The following is an 18526-nucleotide window of genomic DNA, read 5'->3' as shown; positions in this document are numbered from 1 at the left end:
TCTCTCCATCCACCCCATATGTGGATCTAACAAACTTGGCAGCAAGTCCCTTTACTGGCTGAGCCATCGCACCAGCCCTCCATCAGTCAAAATTAGCAACTGTGCAAACCCTAGTATCCAGCTATTCCACTACTAGGATTTTTTCTTGTGATGAGTGCCATGTAAGAGCCCAAACCCCAGGACCTGTGACTTTCTTACTTTCACTCAGCAAAAGGAAATTTAGGATTACAGTGAAATTTGAGATTGTTCATCAGCTGATGTGAACATAAGAAGAAAAAGCTTGATTTTCCTGGGTGGGCCCTCACCCCATTCACAGGGGGTCCTTAAAAGTGGAAATAGACAAAAAGAAAGCAAGGCCACACAAAAGAGACCTGGCTAAGGGCTGCTGGGGAAAGGAGACCACCAGCCTAGGGATGGGCCTCTTCTCCAAGCTGGGAAGACCAGCATATGAGCACTCCCTCACGGCCTCTGGAGACTGTGACATCTTGTTTGCAGCCAGTGTGACTTGCTTTGGACCATGGGCCTCTGGACACACAAGGTGCAGCTGTGTGAGGTAGCATGTACCTACAATCTCAGCACTTAGGAGACTAGGCAGGAGGCAAGGGGACTGTGGGTTTAAAGCCTGAACTACAGAGGGGGTCCTGTCTCAAAAAAATTTTTTTTTTAAAAATCAATGAGGCCAGCTGTGGTGGTGCATGCCTTTAATCCCTGCAATCAGACACTGCTGTCTGTCACATCTCTGTGAGTTCAGTTCTCCTGAAGGGACGTCTCCTACAGAGCACGCACGCACGGCTTACCCTTCAAATAGGTGATAATGGAGCTATGTGCTGACAGCTACAATGACCCCACTCCCCATCCCAGCAATTCCAAACCACTACAGACATAGAGACCTCACAGCCCCTCTGTGATGGCGACTGGCAGCTCTCAAGTGTAGACAGAAGACGGAAGAGGAGATCTGCTGTGAGCCCATAAGCCCACACTAGTTAATCCTTTGAGATGTCCAAAACCAGCCAACTGTGAAGGTGCACACTCCCAGGCAAACGGTGACGGAGAATGTAAGCCAATACCAACCCGTCGAAATCGGGTTGCCTGGGCCTATTACCTCTGAAATCCAACAAATCCTCAGGACCAGGTGAGAGGGTTCAGTGGTTGAGGGGGGCACTTACCACACAAGTGCAACCGCCTAAGTTCAGTGCCCAAAACTCACGGAAAAGTGGAAAGAGAGAACTGACTGAGTGTATAGAGTCGGCCTCTCCATGCCTAACTAAGCCACACCACACTGTCCACACACACGGCACACACGCAATCATCTTCTGAAGCATCATTTTCAAAGATATTCTGATTCTAGCCCACCTAGCCAAAGTCTCCACTAAGACACACTCCAAGTGAGCTTCTCCCCAGAAGGTAAGGAAGAAAATTTTCTTTACACTCCACCAGACTGACGCCAAGTTTCATAGAGAATGAAATGACAAGCTGAAAACCCCATTTTTTTCTACTTACGTGGCTGCTGGGAAGGCCTGTAAATCGTGAAGGGCTACATGGCTGTGACTAATGTACAAGTCACACCACTGCCCACGAAAGCTAAGTTCTCTGTCAAAAATGCAGGTGAAATCACTCCGAATGTCAGCCATTAGCTGAGTTCTGCATAAATCAATGCGGAAGGTCCCAAATCTGCCAAGAGATCTCTGACCCATCATCACCACTGCTTGAAGAGGCAGACAGGGGCTCAGAGCTCTTGCTGAGGACCGGAGTTTGGGTCTCAGCACCTATCTATACTGAGTGGCTGACGAGTGGCTGTAACTTTGCCTCCTGGAGAATCTAACACTTCTGTCCCCCAAGAGCACCAGTGTGTGTGTACACACAAACACAGAGGGGGGGGGGGAGAGAGAGAGAATAATAATAAAAAATAAATAACTTTTTACAAAAACAGAAGTAGTTTCCCGTTCTCAAGGCGCCCTGGTATATACACATAAGTGGTAGCTCCAACATACAACCTCAAGAATACAGTGTGTTACCCAGCAAGACCCAATGCATAGATCAAGCTCCAAGATGAGTTCGATCTAGACACTGCGACACTCCATCCATCAAAGGCGTTCATTCATGCCCTCCCTCCCCTGGGGTTAAAAGCTACTACCCTAAACCTTTCGTCCCTAGAGAAGAACCTGTCTTTCCGCCACTACTCTAAATGCCCATACTCAATGACACTGGCTGAAACACATCAGGCCCAGCTCCAACCTTGCATCTCCGGCCACATGGATGTGTCCCCACAGTCCACAAAGCCCGGAACCCCGGGAAAACAGTTTTATACAGAAGACACATCCCTTTTCCTGGGCATGGCCACACGTGAATATAAACCACTCTCTTCGACAACCGTCTGCAAGATGGGATCAGAAAAGACCCAGGTGCAACTCCACACCAGCGCGCGCTGACCGCGCGAGGGCTGGAGCGCAGCGTCCCAGGGAGCAGCGGGAAGAAGCTGGCACCACGATGTTCCCTCCCGACCAGGAGAGGTGTGACGCGGACAGGTGGTCCCCGAGTGCGAGGCACCTGGCTCCCCACACAGAGCCACCGGGCCGCCGCGTGCCCTACCTGTCGCCGGCGGATCCGCCTCCTCGTCAGCCTCCGCCTCAGCTGCCGCAGCGACTGCCGGCGAGGGCAGCGGGTCCATCGCGCGGCCAGTCATGTGAGCCCGCGCGCCCACGTGACTTCCTCCCGCGCCCGCTGGCCAGCCCCGCCCACGCCAGCTCTTGTCCAGCGTGGCCTCGCCCATCCCAACCTCGCCACGCCCCTCCGCTCACCAAAAACCGTGAGGCCACGCCCCCATTACGTGGCCTCGGCCCAGGCTGTGTTCCATAGCAACTGGTCCAGGGCGCTGAGTGCGAGCCTGAGCATCGCTCAAGCCTCCTAGAGCCACCGCCCTCAGATGCGGGCCCACCTCCCCGGCTCTCAACCCCCGGCTGTCACTCATTTTCTTACCCACTGGATCACTCACGCTTACATTCATTCACGCTTTTGCTAACTCACTCACTTGCTCTGGCTCCCAGGTCCGGGGTGTCGGGCCTGTGAAGGGTACTAGGGACACAAAAGCGTTCTAGTACCTTTTAGGATCTGGAGCAAGGAAGCTGGCCGGAGAACAGATCCCCTGACTATAATAGGTCTCTTTCAAAAGTACGCCGGAGAACAGATCCCCTGATTATAATAGGTCTCTTTCAAAAGTACTGATGAGCAATATCCCATAATTATTTGCGATAACCAGGCCATTCTCCTCACTTTCTACTGGGGATTGAACCCTTAGGCTCCCACGTGCTGAGCTAGCCCTCTACCACTGAATTATAGCCCCAGCCATACCCAGCGGCACACGCCTTTAACCCCAGCACTGAGAAGGCAAAAGCAGGCGTATCTGTGATCTCGAGGCCAGTCTGGTCTACCAAGCGAGTGTTGAACAGCCAGGACTGCAAGAGAAGCCCTGTCTCAAAAAAACGCAATAAACAAATAAATAAATAAATCAAATCATCAGGGAGAGCCTTATTTCCACAGATAAGACCTTGCCTCTCAGCCACTTGGTGGTGGGGCACACCTTTTTAATCCCAGCATTCGGGAGGCAAAGACAGACAGATGGATCACTGTGAGTTCCAGGCCAGCCTGGTTTACAGAAAGAGTCCAAGAAAGCCAAGGCTACACAGAGAAACCCTATCTCAAAAAACTAAAAATTAAATTAAATTAAAAAAAAAATAAAAAGACCTTGCCTCTCCAGACATTGATGGCTAACAGTTTCCACCGCGTGGGCTAATTGAGAGCTGCGAATTTGGAGCCCTAAGATGTGTCTCCCTCTCCCTAGTATTGCTCTAAAGCTTGTAAAGCCCCTGAGCTGGGCTGTAACTGCTAGGCAGTTAGTTTCCTTTATTTTCCAGCTAGTTCTTAGCACAACTGGCTCCATTACAGACGTACAATTCAGGCTGTAAAAGTCAGCATATCGCACCACCTGCCAAAAATGAAGACCTAATCCATCAAAGTCCGTGGTTCTGGAAAAGTCTCTAAATGGTATAACCTTGTTTTGGTTTTATTTTGTTTTGTTTTGGCTTTTTACAGTTCTGCTTCTGACTAACTGTTCTTGTTAACTGAAGTACGCAAACCCAGAACATGTTTTTTGTGCTTAAAATTCACCACGAGAAAGGTTCAGAGCTACACTGGCCCATCACCTGGTGTAGTCCCCAGACAACCAATAAAGCCTTTCCACTGGTTCAAACCCATGTCCAAACAGTCTTCTCTGGAGGATACCCCACAACAAAAGCAGCTCAAACGTTTGAGTAGAAACACTTTCTTTTGGGGGGGGGGTTTCCCAGACTGACTGGCCTCGAACTCACAGAGATCCTCCTGCCTCTGCCTCCCAAGTGTTGGGATTAAGGCGAGTGCCACCATGCCTGGCTGGAAACACTTTTCTAAGCACTAAGTTTTTTTATGTTTTTGGAAACAAGGTCTCTCACAGTCCAGGCTGATCTCAAACTCTCTATGTCATTGAAGATGGCCTTGAACTGTGTTTGTGTGTGTGTGTGTGTGTGTGTGTGTGTGTGTGTGTGTGTGTGTGTGTGTATGTGTGTGTGTGTAAGGACAACATCCACCATTATTCTCCCTCAGGAGCCATCCACCTTGGACATGTTGGCTGTCAGCCAGTGTGCTTCAGGATAAGCCTGTCTTCCCTGGAATTACATGGAATTACAAGCACACTCTCACCATACATAGCTCTTTCCTGTGGGACTGAACTCAGATCCTCATGCCTGAACATCAAGCACTTTTCTAGCTGAACTCTCTGGCCGGCTCCTTGACTAGCTCTGTTCCTCCTGCCTTCGTCTGCTTGGTGCTGACAGTACAGGCATGAGCCATCACTGCAGTTTTCTAGAGAGCTGGACAGAAATGATGGACTTATACACGCTGGTAAGGCACTCTACCAGCTGAGTCACATCTGAAGCGCCATCATAACGTTTTGGGGGTGTTGTTTGTTGCTGTTGTTGCTGTTTGTTTTTTAGTATAGTATCTCTGGTGATGGAGACATCCCTTTTAAGGGTGAGTGTTCCCAAGGTCTTTCAGTCTCGGTAGAACATCTGGCTCTGGGCCAGCTGCGTCATCAGCCATCAGTTGGAGCCTGGAGAGATGATTAAGAAGTTAATAGCAGGAGCTGGGTGGTGGTGGCGCACACCTGAAATCCCAGCACTGGGAAGGCAGAGACAGGAGGATTGGTGTGAGTTTGAGGCCAGCCTTACAAAGCGAGTCCAGGACAGCCAGGGCTACACAGAGAAACCCTGTCTCAGAAAAAAAGAAAGGAAGGAAGGAAGAAAGAAAGAAAGAAAGAAGTTAATATCGAGGCCTAGAGAGATGAGCACTGTCTGCTCTTCCAGAGGTCTTAAGTTCAATTCCCAGCAACCACATGGTGGCTCACAACCATCTATACCCTCTAATGCCCTCCTCTGGCATGCAGATAGAGCACTCTTATACATAAAATAAATAAAATCCTTTTTCTAAAAAGTTAATAGCAAAATAAATAAATTAATTAATAAAAATTAAAAGTTAATAGTACCAGATGCTCTTCTTTTTTCATCTGTTTGTTTTTGTTTTGTTTTGTTTTGTTTTTCGAGACAGGGTCTCTCTGTGTAGCCTTGGCTATCCTAGACTTGCTTTGTAGACCAGGCTGGCCTCAAACTCACAGCAATTCGCCTGCCTCTCGCCTCTCGAGTGCTGGGATTAAAGGCGTGTGTGCTACCACGCCCGGCCTTCAGATGCTCTTCTAAGTGACCCAGGCTTGGTCCCTAGCACCCACATGGTGGCTCACAACCATCTGTAACTCCAACTCACAGAAATCTATCACCCTCTTTCTGGCCCCCGAAGGAAGACAGTGCAAGAATGTAGTGCACACACAGACAGACATGCAAGCAAAACACCCATACACATAAAAGAATATATTTTAAAAGTAAATAAATATAGCTCACCTTGGCTTTGTAACAACGTAAAATAATTTTCAATTTTGAATTGTTGGTCTTAAATGTTCTCTCTCCGAACTTGGAACACCTCAGTGTCCCAGCATACCAGGACACCTGTCACCCATGCAAGCAGATACAATCAACAAGAGTTCTACAGATGGAGGGCCTGGAGGTGGTGGTGGTTGCAGCAGCGGCGCACGCCTTTAATCTCAGCACTTGAGAGGCCGGTTTCTATAAATTCAAGGCCAGCCAGATCTACAGAGCAAGTTCCAGGACAGCCAAGGCTACATAGAGAAACTCTGTCTCGGGGCAGGGGGGGGAGTTCTACAGAAGGACACATAACAGCTTTCTCAACCCACAACGGAGATCACAAGATCCTGTGACCCTTAGTGTTCCCATCTGACAGCCACTTCCTTCCATCAAACTGGCTTCCTTTCAGCTGCTGTTGCCGCAGATGGTGATATACTCAGCACTTTCTCTGAGTACATACACTCTGACGCATGCATGCGTGCACATGTGCGTGCGCGCGCGCACACACACACACACACACACACACACACCACACTTCAATTCCTGGCTTTTGACACATATCTTTCTCTCCTGAAGATAAAAAGATTTTTGTTTTTGGTCTTTTAAGACAGGTTCCTCGGGAAAAAAAAAAAAAAAAAGACAGGTCCCATGTGTCTCTGGTTGACCTCAAACTCACTGCGTAGCCAATGATGACCTGGAACTTAGGATCCTCCAGCCTTTGCCTCCAGAAGGACGGGTATATAGGCTACACCGCCCCATCTGGCTCACCTAGTGCTGTGGATGGAGCCCGGGGCTTTTTATATACTAGGCAAGCACTCTACCACCTGCGACACAGCCCCTACCCATGTCTGTGGTTTGTGTGTCTTCTCCAGGTAACCATGAAGTATGAAAGCAGCCAGGCTGCCGTGAAAACAGTCCTTCCTGCTTCCTGGACAATATTCCTCACCTCAAGGTAGTAGGAGCCAGGAAAAGATCTAACAGCTGTTAATAAGATAGGAAACGGCAGCTACTGGGTGGTGGCGCACGCCTTTAATCCCAGCACTCGGGAGGCAGAGGCAGGCGGATCGCTGTGAGTTCGAAGACAGCCTGGTCTACAAAGTGAGTCCAGGATGGCCAAGGCTACACAGAGAAACCCTGTCTCAAAAAACCAAAAAAAAAAAAAAAAAAAAAAAAAAAAGACCCCTCCTCCCAAAGGTGATGGATGCAGCAACATCTCTGGGATTAGGTCTTCATCACAGCTAGAAAGAGTAAGATAGGACATTATCTGACAATCTGTGGAAGTTGGCTCTCTCTCCTTCCATCCTGGTACCAGGAATGGAACTTGGATCACCAGGCTAGGCAGAACTCATCTTTACCTCCTGAGCCACCTCACCAGCCCCTCCAATCAAGTTTCTAGCCCTAAGCTATGGCCGTAGCCCCCAATGATAAAGACTGTGTCTGGGCCAAACATCCCAATGGAATTGGTCTTCAACTCTTCCCCTGCCCCCTTTCACTTGTGTTTTGTAAGCGGAAGCAGTGACCACCTTAGTTAGTAAGAGCTTTAGGGCAAGTTCTCGGACAGCTGGGAAGATCCAGCTCTCCCCAAGACTATTTGGCTAAGGGTAGAGACATGGTGAGCTGCAAAACAGGGCTGGACCCATGCCGCTTTTTTTTTTTTTTTTCTCGTTATGTATACAGTGTCTGCTTGCATGTACACCTGCACACCAGAAGAGGGCACCAGGTCTCATTATAGATGGTTGTGAGCCACTGTGTGGTTGCTGGGAATTGAACTCAGGACCTTTGGAAGAGCAGGAAGTGATCTCAACTTCTGAGCCACCTCTCCAGCCTGGTTAGAGGGCTTTTGTTGCATAATCATAAAGGGGTTCAGATCTCATCAACCTGTAACAAGCCAGGTTTTCATGTAGAATACTTGTAATGCCAGCCCTGAGGGATATGAAGCCTGCTACACACACACACACACACACACACACACACAAATAAAATTAATGCTGGGGGAAAAAATCCTATGAATTGCTTATCTTGTGGACATGTGAACAAAGTTCTATTCACCCCAAAGTAGACACTGATGACAGGTCAAAGAAATTATTCAATTTTATTTTATTTTTGTCAAGGTTTCTCTGTGAAACCCTGGCTATTTTGGAACACAATCTGTAGACCAAGCTGGTCTTAAGCTGCCTCTCGCTCCCGAGTGCTGGAATTAAAGGGGTGTGCCACCACTACCTGAGATTGGCTGTAGGAGCATAGGTGATTCAAAGGCCACTGCATCATGGGAAAGCCCACTGCAGCCACAATGACAGCTCAAGGAAACCATGTCCTATGAGCTCTCTGCACAACTTTTAGGCACACAGACAAAGAAGAAGCAAAAACAACCTGGGAAGAAAAGAGTGAATTGGCTTACAGATCCCAGGTCTCTCACTGAGGAAGTCAGGGGAGGAGCTCAAGGCAGAAAACCGGAAGCAGGAACTGAGGCAGAGGCCATAGAGGATTGTTTACTTCCTGACTTCCTCTCCTTGGCTTGCTCAGCCGGCTGTCCTAATACAACACAGTATCAACGCTCCAGAGCGTTACCACTCCCAGTGAATAAGGCCCTCCCACATCACACCTTAAGCAAGAAAGTGGCTGTGTGCCGGGCGGTGGTGTACACGTCTTTAATCCCAGCACTCGGGAGGCAGAGGCAGGCAGATCACTGAGTTCGAGGCCAGACTGGTCTACAAAGTGAGTCCAGGACGGCCAAGGCTACACAGAGAAACCCTGTCTCAGAAAAAAAAAAAAAAAAAAAAAAAAAAGAAAGAAAGAAAGAAAGAAAGAAAGAAAGAAAGAAAAGGAGCCAGGTGTGGTGCATACCCCTGCAATCCCAGGACTCAGGGAGGCAGAGGCAGGTGACTCTCTATGAGTTTGAGAACAACCTAATCTACAAAGCAAGTCCAGGATAGCCGGAGCAACACAGAAAAACCCTGTCTTGTAAAAACAAAAAACAAAAACAAAACACACAGAAGGAGGGTAGGGTAAGGAGAGGTGTGGTGGCAAGCTCCATTGATCGCTGGGAGGCAGATACAAGTGGGCCTTTGTGAGTTCAAGGCCAGCCTGGTCTAATAGCAAGTTCCAAGACAGCCAGGGCTACATAGAGAGATCTTGTCTCGGAAAGGAAAGGAAAGGAAAGGAAAGGAAAGGAAAGGAAAGGAAAGGAAAGGAAAGGAAAGGAAAGGAAAGGAAAGGAAAGGAAAGGAAAGGAAAGGAGGAAAGAAGGAAGGAAGAAGCCAGAGGTGGTGGTGCACTCAGGGAGGCAGAGGCAAGTGGGTCTCTGTGAGTTCGAGGTCAGCCTGATCTACAAAAGCAAGTCCAGGACAGCGATACAGAAAAACCCTGTCTGGGGGCGGAGGGCGGGGGGGGGGGGGGGACGTTCCTCTGCAAACTTGATGACAGGCAGTCTGGTGGAGGTCTTTTCTCTACTGAGGCTCTACTCAGGTTATCTGGATTTTTTTTTTCCAGGTTAACAAAAACAAACTAACAGCCTAATCAGCGAAGCTAGCTTTGCTGGTTTAGCTGCCTTTGACCTTGCTGGTGTCCCAAGTGTAGAAATTAAATAAGCTCGCTTTGTCCCCTAACTGCTGTGTTCCTGGTTATTGGTCTCTTGGTCTTAAAGCCAAGAACTCAACCTTCCTGATTCTGTGACCCATTAACATGCTTCCTCATACTGTGGTGACCCCGCCCCAACCATAAACTTACTGCCGTTGCTACTTCATAACTGTAACTTTGTTACTATTATGCAATGGAATGTAAGTATCTGATATGCAGGACATCTGATAAGCAACCCCCAAAGATTAAGGACTGTTCTGAGGTCTCTTTCCTGAAACAGATGGAAGCTTCCTTAAGAACCGTCTTTAGTTAGTTTGTTACTGTTCACATCCTTGTTTCTGACTTAATTTATTATAATTAGCTGCACTAGAAATAAGGACAGATGAAAGCACAGTGTGATGTGCTTCTTCAAGGCTTCAGGGATCAGCTGGCCTGTCATCACTGGCTCAGAGCCCTTTGGGTCCTCCTATCTGTTCAGCCTGGTCATCACATAGCAAAACACAAGCTCGGGGCTGGAGAGATGGAAGAACTGGCTGTTCTTCCAAGTGAGTCCCGTTCAGTTCCAAGCACCCACATGGCAGCTCACAACTGTCTGTCACTCCAGTTCCAAGAGATCCAACACCACCACACAGACATACATACAGGCAAAACACAGATGCACATAAAATAAATAAACCTTTTAAGAAGACAAAAGAAAAGAAAAAGACAAGCTCTCTGATTTCTCTTCTCCAGTGTCTCAGACTTTGATGTGTTAACCTTTGATCTTTCTTACTTGTTTGAGACAGTCTCACTAAGTGGCTCTGGCCGGGTTAGAACTCACAGAGATGCATCCACCCTAGTGCTGTGATTAACAGTATGTGCTACCACATCCTGCTTGACTTTGCTTCTACCCCAGGCTCTGTTCTCACTGCAACATCCCTGACCAACATCTTCTTCCCCCCTTGGCCCCTTTTTTCCCTTTTCACCTACAGAGAGCTAGGTCCTACCTCCTAAGATCTCACGTGGATATTGAACCCAGACTGCCAGTGAGATGCCAGTGGCGACGGTCACAGCTCCAAGGGGTGCTGACTGTGTGCTGTCTGGGGGTCAAGCAGTTCAACCTCCTCTCGTCCTGGTAATTCTGCGCCCCCTCCTCTCATACGCTCTCTTTTAGGAGTGTGGTGTGAGAGCTGTGAGAGCTACTCAGGAGAGAAACTCTGAAAGCAGAAAAAACAGATCATTTCAATAAGGACAGTGGTGGCCCCCTAAAATGTAGTAAACACGTAACTATGTGGTGGCACAATGCTTGGTGTTAATTAGTACCCACTTGCTCATTAAATACTGAATGGCCTAGGACGTTTTAGATCAATTCAGGGGCAACTGATTTTGTAGCCTAGACTGGCCATGAAGTCACTGTATATGGGCCCAGGATAGACTTAAGTTGGAACTTTCCTTGAGTTTTAAGCTCTAAAGCACTGAGATTACAGCTTTGTGCCACCATAGTATCTGGAGTCTTTTCTTTATGGATAAATTCTTTTTCGCTGGGTGGTGATGGGGCATGCCTTTAATCTCAACACTCAGAGGCAGAGGCAGGTGGATCGCTGTGAGTTCGAGGCCAGCCTGGTCTACAAAGTGAGTCTAGGACATCCAAGGCTACACAGAGAAACCCTGTCTCAAAAAAACCAGAAATCTCTCTCTCTTTCTCTCTCTCTCTCTTTCTCCTGTCTCTCTCTCTCACTCTCTCTGTCTGAGTGTGTGTGTGTGTGTGTCATGACTCAAACCAAGAGGCTTTTACATAGTAGGCTGGTATTCTACCACTGAACCACACCCCAGCCCCTCACTGGGGGATTCTAGGCAGGTGCTCTACCACTGAGCCACACCCCAGCCTCTCACTGGGGGATTCTAGGCAGGTGCTCTACCACTGATCTAGAAACTCACAGAGATCCTCTTGCCTCTGTGCTACCATGCCTGGCTCACTTCTTCCTGTTATGGAGGAAGCTAAGGCTTGGAGAAGACAAATAATTCACTTGAATATGTTGTGAATGGAAACAGCTGAGATTTCATTTTTAAAATGTTTTGAATTAACTACTACTACTTCTTTCTTTCTTTCTTAAATAAGGTTTCTCTGAGTAACAGCCCTGGCTGTCCAGGACTCTCTTTGTAGACCAAGCTGGCACACACCTTTAAACCCAGCACTTGGGAGGCAGAGGCAGGTGGATTGCTGCGAGTTCCAGGCCAGCCTGGTCTATAAAGCCAGTCTAGGACAGTCAAGACTACACAGAGAAATCCTGTGTCGAAAAACAGACAAACAAAAAAGACAAGGAACAACCTCTGGCCACCAGGCTTGGCAGCCAGCATCTTTACTGCTGAGCCATCACACCAGCTCACAGCGGGGAACCCAGTGCGCCTGTGTGAATTCTGATCCTGCCAAACTCCATCTAGCCTGGCAGTAGCAGTACACGCCTTTAATCTGTGAGTTTCAGGCCATCCTGGTCTAGAAAGAGTCCAGGACAGCCAGGGCTCTGTGTAATGGAGAGAGAGAGAGAGAGAGAGAGAGAGAGAGAGAGAGAGGGAGAGAGAGAATAAGGGCTTGGCATTAATAGATACGACTCTCTGGGTCATCCATAGATCTTCACTCATCCACATCTTCTATGAGCTTAGAGACAACCCCAAGCTGGAAAAATCCTCCAAACAACTGAGTACCTCTCCTGAGAGCCAAGAGCTCCTGCATCTGGTGATGGCAGCCATCAGAAGGATAGATGGGGAAGGGATATGGCTCATCTCTTGGTGGAAGGCATGCACAAAGCCCTGGGCTCCATCCCCAGCCCCACAGACACCAAGCACGGTGGCTCAGGCTGTAATCCTAGCCCTTGGGAGGCGGCAGCAGGAAGAGCATAAGTTTAGGGTCATCCCTGGCTACAATAGTAAATTCAAGGCTAACCTGGACTAACTGGGAAGACATAGAGGGGGAGGGACGGGAGAGTGAGAGAAAGGCAGTTCAGAGTGTTCTTTCTATCCTAGAGAAGAAGGGCGGGCTGAGATCGCCACCTGCAGGTAGGCTGTTTCTTCACCTATGCTTTTCTCACAGTCCTGGCACCCAAGGCTTCCTAGCGTTTGTGCATCAACCTCTGGACCATAGGCTGTACAGGAGACCAAGGCTACGGCTCAGTGCTACCCCGCACAAAGCTAGCAAGCGCATTACCAGCAGGCTAATGCTTTTCGGCGATTTCTTAGAAATGTAATGTGGGGACCGGGCGTGGTGGCGCACGCCTTTAATCCCAGCATTGTGAGGCAGAGGCAGGTGGATCGCTGTGAGTTCGAGGCCAGCCTGGTCTACAAAGTGAGTCTAGGACAGCCAGGGCTACACAGAGAAACCTTGTCTTGAAAAACCAAAAAAAGAAAGAAAAGAAATGTAATGTGGGGCTTGTGATGTAGCCTGGAGGGGTAGCGCACTTACCTAGTACATGCAAAGCCCTGCCTTCAATACCTTGGGGATGGTGTGTGTGTGTGTGTGTGTGTGTGTGTGTGTGTGTGTGTGTGTGTGTGTGTAGTCACTTTTAAGTTCTGGGTCTGAGCCGGGCATGATGGCACAAATGTTTAATCTTAGCAGTCAGAAGTAGAGGCAAGTAGAACTCTGAATTGGAGCCCAGCCTTGTTTTGAGAGAGAGAGAGAGAGAGAGAGAGAGAGAGAGAGAGAGAGAGAGAGGAGAGAGAGTGTCCCAGAACAGCCAGGGTTACACAGGGTTATAGAGAAAGCCTGCCCTGAAATAACAAATAAAGAAACAAACAACCATGCCCATTTTATATGTCTCAATATTAGCACACACCCCACAGTGGATAGTCTACACTGCTATTGAGACATGCATGAAGCTGGACATAGAGCCAGATAGAGAAGGATTATTCTGAAAATGACCCTGTGCTTTGGGATTGCAGGAACCCATGTTTCCAAAGGCTGCATGATGGTGAGCATCTAGAGTCGCAGTGTTGAGGATTCAGAGAATGAAGGATGCCTAGCCAGCCAGCCAGTGGAAGTGGCAAGCTCCCTGTTTAGTGAGCGTCTCTGTCACACTGTGTGACATTTGAAAACCTCAACCTTCGCTCACTGTTTTCTACTTGAAGTGCTCTGGCCTGCTTCCTCCTGAAGAGGTCTAATGTTTCTTAATAAATTCTCTCACTTTGCTTGCTACCTCCTATGTGTTTGTATCCGGTTCCCTCGAACACAAGAACATGAAGTTTCTCTGGAGATAAACCACTTCACCATATATCCACAAATATCAGTAAGATCCCTTGTCAAAATAAAAATTAAAGAAGACTGGAGATGTAACTTAAATAAAGTACCTAATTAGAATCCCCTAGTAAGGAGTGGGGACTGTAACTTATGCCTAGAATCCCCCAGTGAGGGGCTGGGATGTGGCTCAGTGGTAGAGCCCCTGCTTGAATCCCCCAGTGAGGGGCTGGGGTGTGGCTTAGTGGTAGAGCCCCTGCTTGAATCCCCCAGTGAGGGGCTGGGGTGTGGCTCAGTGGCAGAGCACCTGCCTAGAATCCCCCAGTGAGGGGCTGGGCTGTGGCTCAGTGGTAGAGCCCCTGCCTAGAATCCCCCAGTGAGGGGCTGGGGTGTGGCTCAGTGGTAGAGCCCCTGCCTAGAATCCCCCAGTGAGGGGCTGGGGTGTGGCTCAGTGGTAGAGCCCCTGCCTAGAATCCCCCAGTGAGGGGCTGGGGTGTGGCTCAGTGGCAGAGCACCTGTCTAGAATCCCCCAGTGAGGGGCTGGGCTGTGGCTCAGTGGTAGAGCCCCTGCCTAGAATCCCCCAGTGAGGGGCTGGGGTGTGGCTCAGTGGCAGAGCACCTGCCTAGAATCCCCCAGTGAGGGGCTGGGGTGTGGCTCAGTGGTAGAGCCCCTGCCTAGAATCCCCAAGTGAGGGGCTGGGGTGTGGCTCAGTGGTAGAGCCCCTGCCTAGAATCCCCCAGTGAGGGGCTGGGGTGTGGCTCAGTGGTAGAGCATCTCTGGCACTCCCAATAAACAAACAAACAAACAAACAAACAAAGTGGAAATAGGAAAGTACTCAAGGGAAGAACTACTGAAAATATTGGTTTTGACCTATAGGTTTTGTTTTGTATTCTTTTGTTTGTTTTAAAGCATGCAAGACAATTGTTCAGGCTAATTTTTTTAAAGATCTATTTTATGCGTATGAATATATATGTACCGTGCACCCATGTGAGTCAGAAAGTACTTTGCACCCCTAGGACTGGAGTTACAGATGATTGTGAGCTACCATGGAGGGTCTAGGAATTGAATTCAGGTCTTCTGCAAGAACAACCAATGCTGTTCACCACTGAGCCATCTCTCCAGCACCTGATTCATTTTGGTTTGTTTTATTTTAAATGATATTTGCTAGGCGGGAGATGGTGGTGAATGCCTTTAATCCCAGCACTCAGGGGGCAGACCAGGCTGATCTTTCTGAGTTCCAGGCCAACCTGGTCTACAAAGGGAGTCCAGGACAGCCAAGGCTACACAGAGAAGCCCTGACTTGAAAAACGAAAAAAAAACAAAAAAGACTCTGTTCCAAAAGGACGTGGACTGGGAATGGTGGCGCACGCCTTTAATCCCAGCACTCGGGAGGCAGAAGCAGGCGGATCTCTGTGAGTTCGAGGCCAGACTGGTCTACAAAGCGAGTCCAGGACAGCTAAGACTACACAGAGAAACCCTGTCTCGAAAAACCAAAAAAAAAAAAAAAAAAAAAAAGACTCAGCGATAAACCCTGAGGTAGAGAGGGGTTTTCCTTCCTCCACGCCAGCTGCATCGACAGCTCTGTTTCTCAGTGAATCCTGACTGAACTGCTGAACACATTTTGGTATACGGGGCTGGAGAGATGGCTCAGCAATTAAGAGCACTGGCTGCTCTTCCAGCCTGATTCCCAGTGCCTACAGCATGACTCACAACTGTCCAACACCCTCTCCTGGCCTCTGTGGGCACTGTGCAGACATGGTGCACAGACAGAGAGGCAGGCCAGCCATCCACACACATAAGAGAAAATGTAAATAAATGAATTTTAGAAACTTGGTATGGGAGCTGGGCGTGGTGGCGCATGCCTGTAATCCCTGCCCTCAGGAGGCAGAGGCAGGCAGATCACTTGTGAACAATAGGTTTTTCTGATAAGCACCTCTTCTACTGTTTATTTTTTTTGCCTTTTAACTAAGCTAAGATGGGCTCGGCGGCGGCAGAAGCAAGATGAGGAAAGGAACGTCCGCACGTCGTGCGGCTGCTGTGGCTCTAAGGCCTACCACCTTCAGGAGCTGACCTGTGCCAAGCGCAAGAGAGCATATAACTGGAGTGCCAATGCTAAAAGACAAAACACAACCAGGACTGGGCAGATGAGACACCTAAAAATTGTCTATCGATGATTGAGACACGGATCCCGTGAAAGAACAATACCTAAACCGAAGAGGGCAGCTGTTGCAGCATCCAGTTCATCTTGAGGATTTCAATCAGTCATAAAACAAATGCTCTGGTTTAAAAAAAAAAAATATGGGGGCCTGGAGAGATGCCTTAGTGGTTAAGTGTACTGGTCACTCCTGTAGAGAACCAAGGTACAATTCCTAACACCTACACTGTAGCTCACAATCATGCAACTCCAGTTCCAAGAAGTATGATGCCCTCTTCTGGTCCCTGAGGGTATAGCACTTATGTGGCGCATACGCATGCATGTAGGCAAAACAGTTCTTCCCAAGGAAGGATGTTACAAGTTCATAGGAAAGGAAGCCACCACGCAGAACCCATATCGCCTTTAAGTCATGTAACATCATTCAAGACAAAGACTTTTATTGGGCCTAAATCTGCAATACCAAGCAATCCAGTCCCTCTGCTGACTCCCCAAGTGAACCCAACAATTTGCTCATATATCCAGAAAGGAGTCAATTGTATCAATCATAGCAATGTTCTCAGGCAAGTGATGGCTTGTGTTTCCACCAATCACAGCCTTGCCTCATTAGTACCAATATCAGCAATCCATTTGTTAGATTGTCAGGGGGAAGAGCCTTGGTGGAAATGGTTGCCAGGTCCTTTTTAGTTCCCTGAAGCTGGTGATAGAAACAAAACAAAACAAAAGAAACAAAAACAAACCCAGTGCAGAATGTTTAAAACAGGCTTGACTGGGGCTGGAGAGATGGCTCAGAGGTTAAGGGCACTGACTGCTCCTCCATACGTCCTGAGTTCAATTCCCAGTAACCACATGGTGGCTCACAACCATCTGTAATGCGATCTGATGCTTTCTTCTGGCCTGCAGGTGTATATGCAGGCAGAGCACTGTATAATAAATAAATAAATAAATAAATAAATAAATAAATAAATAAATAAATAAATCTTTAAAAAAAACCAACCAAACAAACAAAAAAAAAAAAACCCAAAAAACCAGGCTTGACTTGGTGGTGCCTGCCTTTAATCCCAGGACTCTGGAGGCAGAAGCAGGTGGATCACTGTGAGTTCAAGGCCAGCCTGGTCTACAAAGCTAGTCCAGGAAAGCCAAGGCTATACAGAGAAACCCTGTCTCAAAAAAGAAAAGAAACAGTCTTGGCTAAAGCTGTGTCTTCAGAAGCTGAGGTGATCGGGTTTAAAATAGCTCGTGTTGGTGTAAGTCTGGCTGGCTGTTTGTGACTGACAGTCTATTTGCTTAAGTGGGATGAGCAGCAAAGGAGAGCCCAAGTACTGCCAACGAGGAAGTCAGATTGCCCTATATCCTGACGTCTTTGCTTATTCACAAGAAAATGAACAGGAACCCTGACTATACAAGACCAAAGAACTGCCGGGCGATGGTGGCGCACACCTTTAATCCCAGCACTCAGGAAGCAGAGACAGGTGGATCGCCGTGAGTTCCAGGCCAACCTGTTGTACAAAGCGAGTCCAGGACAACCAAGGCTACACAGAGAAACCCTGTCTCAGAAAACAGAAACAAAAACAAAAGAAGAAAGGAAAAAAAAAAAAAGAATCCTAAGTAGAGGTTTTTGAAATTTTGAAAGATCTAAGCGTACAGAACCTCTGTGTGGGCGCTGGGATCTGAACTCTGGTTCTCACAGTTAAGCATCAAGTATTTATTACTGCTGAGTTCCCCATACACCCCGTCATATGCTTTAGTAGAACTCCATAGGCTGCAGAGTGATCTAGATGGAGGCAGGTCCTGCTTGCTGCCCAAGCACTCTGAAGCACTCTGGCTCCAGAATGTTCTATTCACTCAGCTACGACTGTTTCAAGCACATTGTTGTAACCTTCCTTCCTGATGTCGCATCTTTTTTGCACTCTAGATGACTGTGAAGTCATCTTCATTCAATATAGATGGGAACAGCTCCTTCAGTGGCCCGGGCCACTGACCTAAAGCAGCGTGGCGCTTGCAGGACTGTCACGGCCTGAGTGCGGGTGGAGAGCATCAGGGACAGTTCTGAGGAAGCAGAGGTAGAGAGGAAAAACCATGGAGACCTGATAGCAACGCTTTGAAGAGCTGAGGATAAAAAGCTATGGCCTGGTCACCTGGAAGAGCTCCAGAGAGCTGCCAAGCTCTGAGGAGAGGCGTGTCCAACCTTTTCACTTTGGCATATAAAGCTGTCACCAGGAGTCCACCCTTGAGAACTGTGCGATTGAGTTACCAATAAATAAATAAATAAATAAATAAATAAATAAAATAAAAAATGAAAAATTGCCAAAATATATTTTGAGTAATTTCATGCTTTGGGGTTGGGCTACACACTTATAACTATCTTTGCCTGCGGGGGGCTGGACAGGCTTCTTGCGGGGCTGAGAGTCCCCGTACTCAAGAGCTGTGACTCTCAAGCAGAGGCCCACTTATCTGACGCTACAGAGTAATACTTGGCAGGTGCTGGTGCATTCCTGTAGTCCCAGCACTTGGAAGACAGGGGCAGGCTGTGAGTTCGAGGCCAGCCCGTTCTACAAAGCGAGTCCAGGAGAGCCAAAGCTACACAGGGA

Source organism: Acomys russatus, chromosome 19 (assembly GCF_903995435.1).
Source record: "Acomys russatus chromosome 19, mAcoRus1.1, whole genome shotgun sequence".
Classification (NCBI taxonomy): domain Eukaryota; kingdom Metazoa; phylum Chordata; class Mammalia; order Rodentia; family Muridae; genus Acomys; species Acomys russatus.
This window is presented reverse-complemented; position numbering follows the sequence as displayed.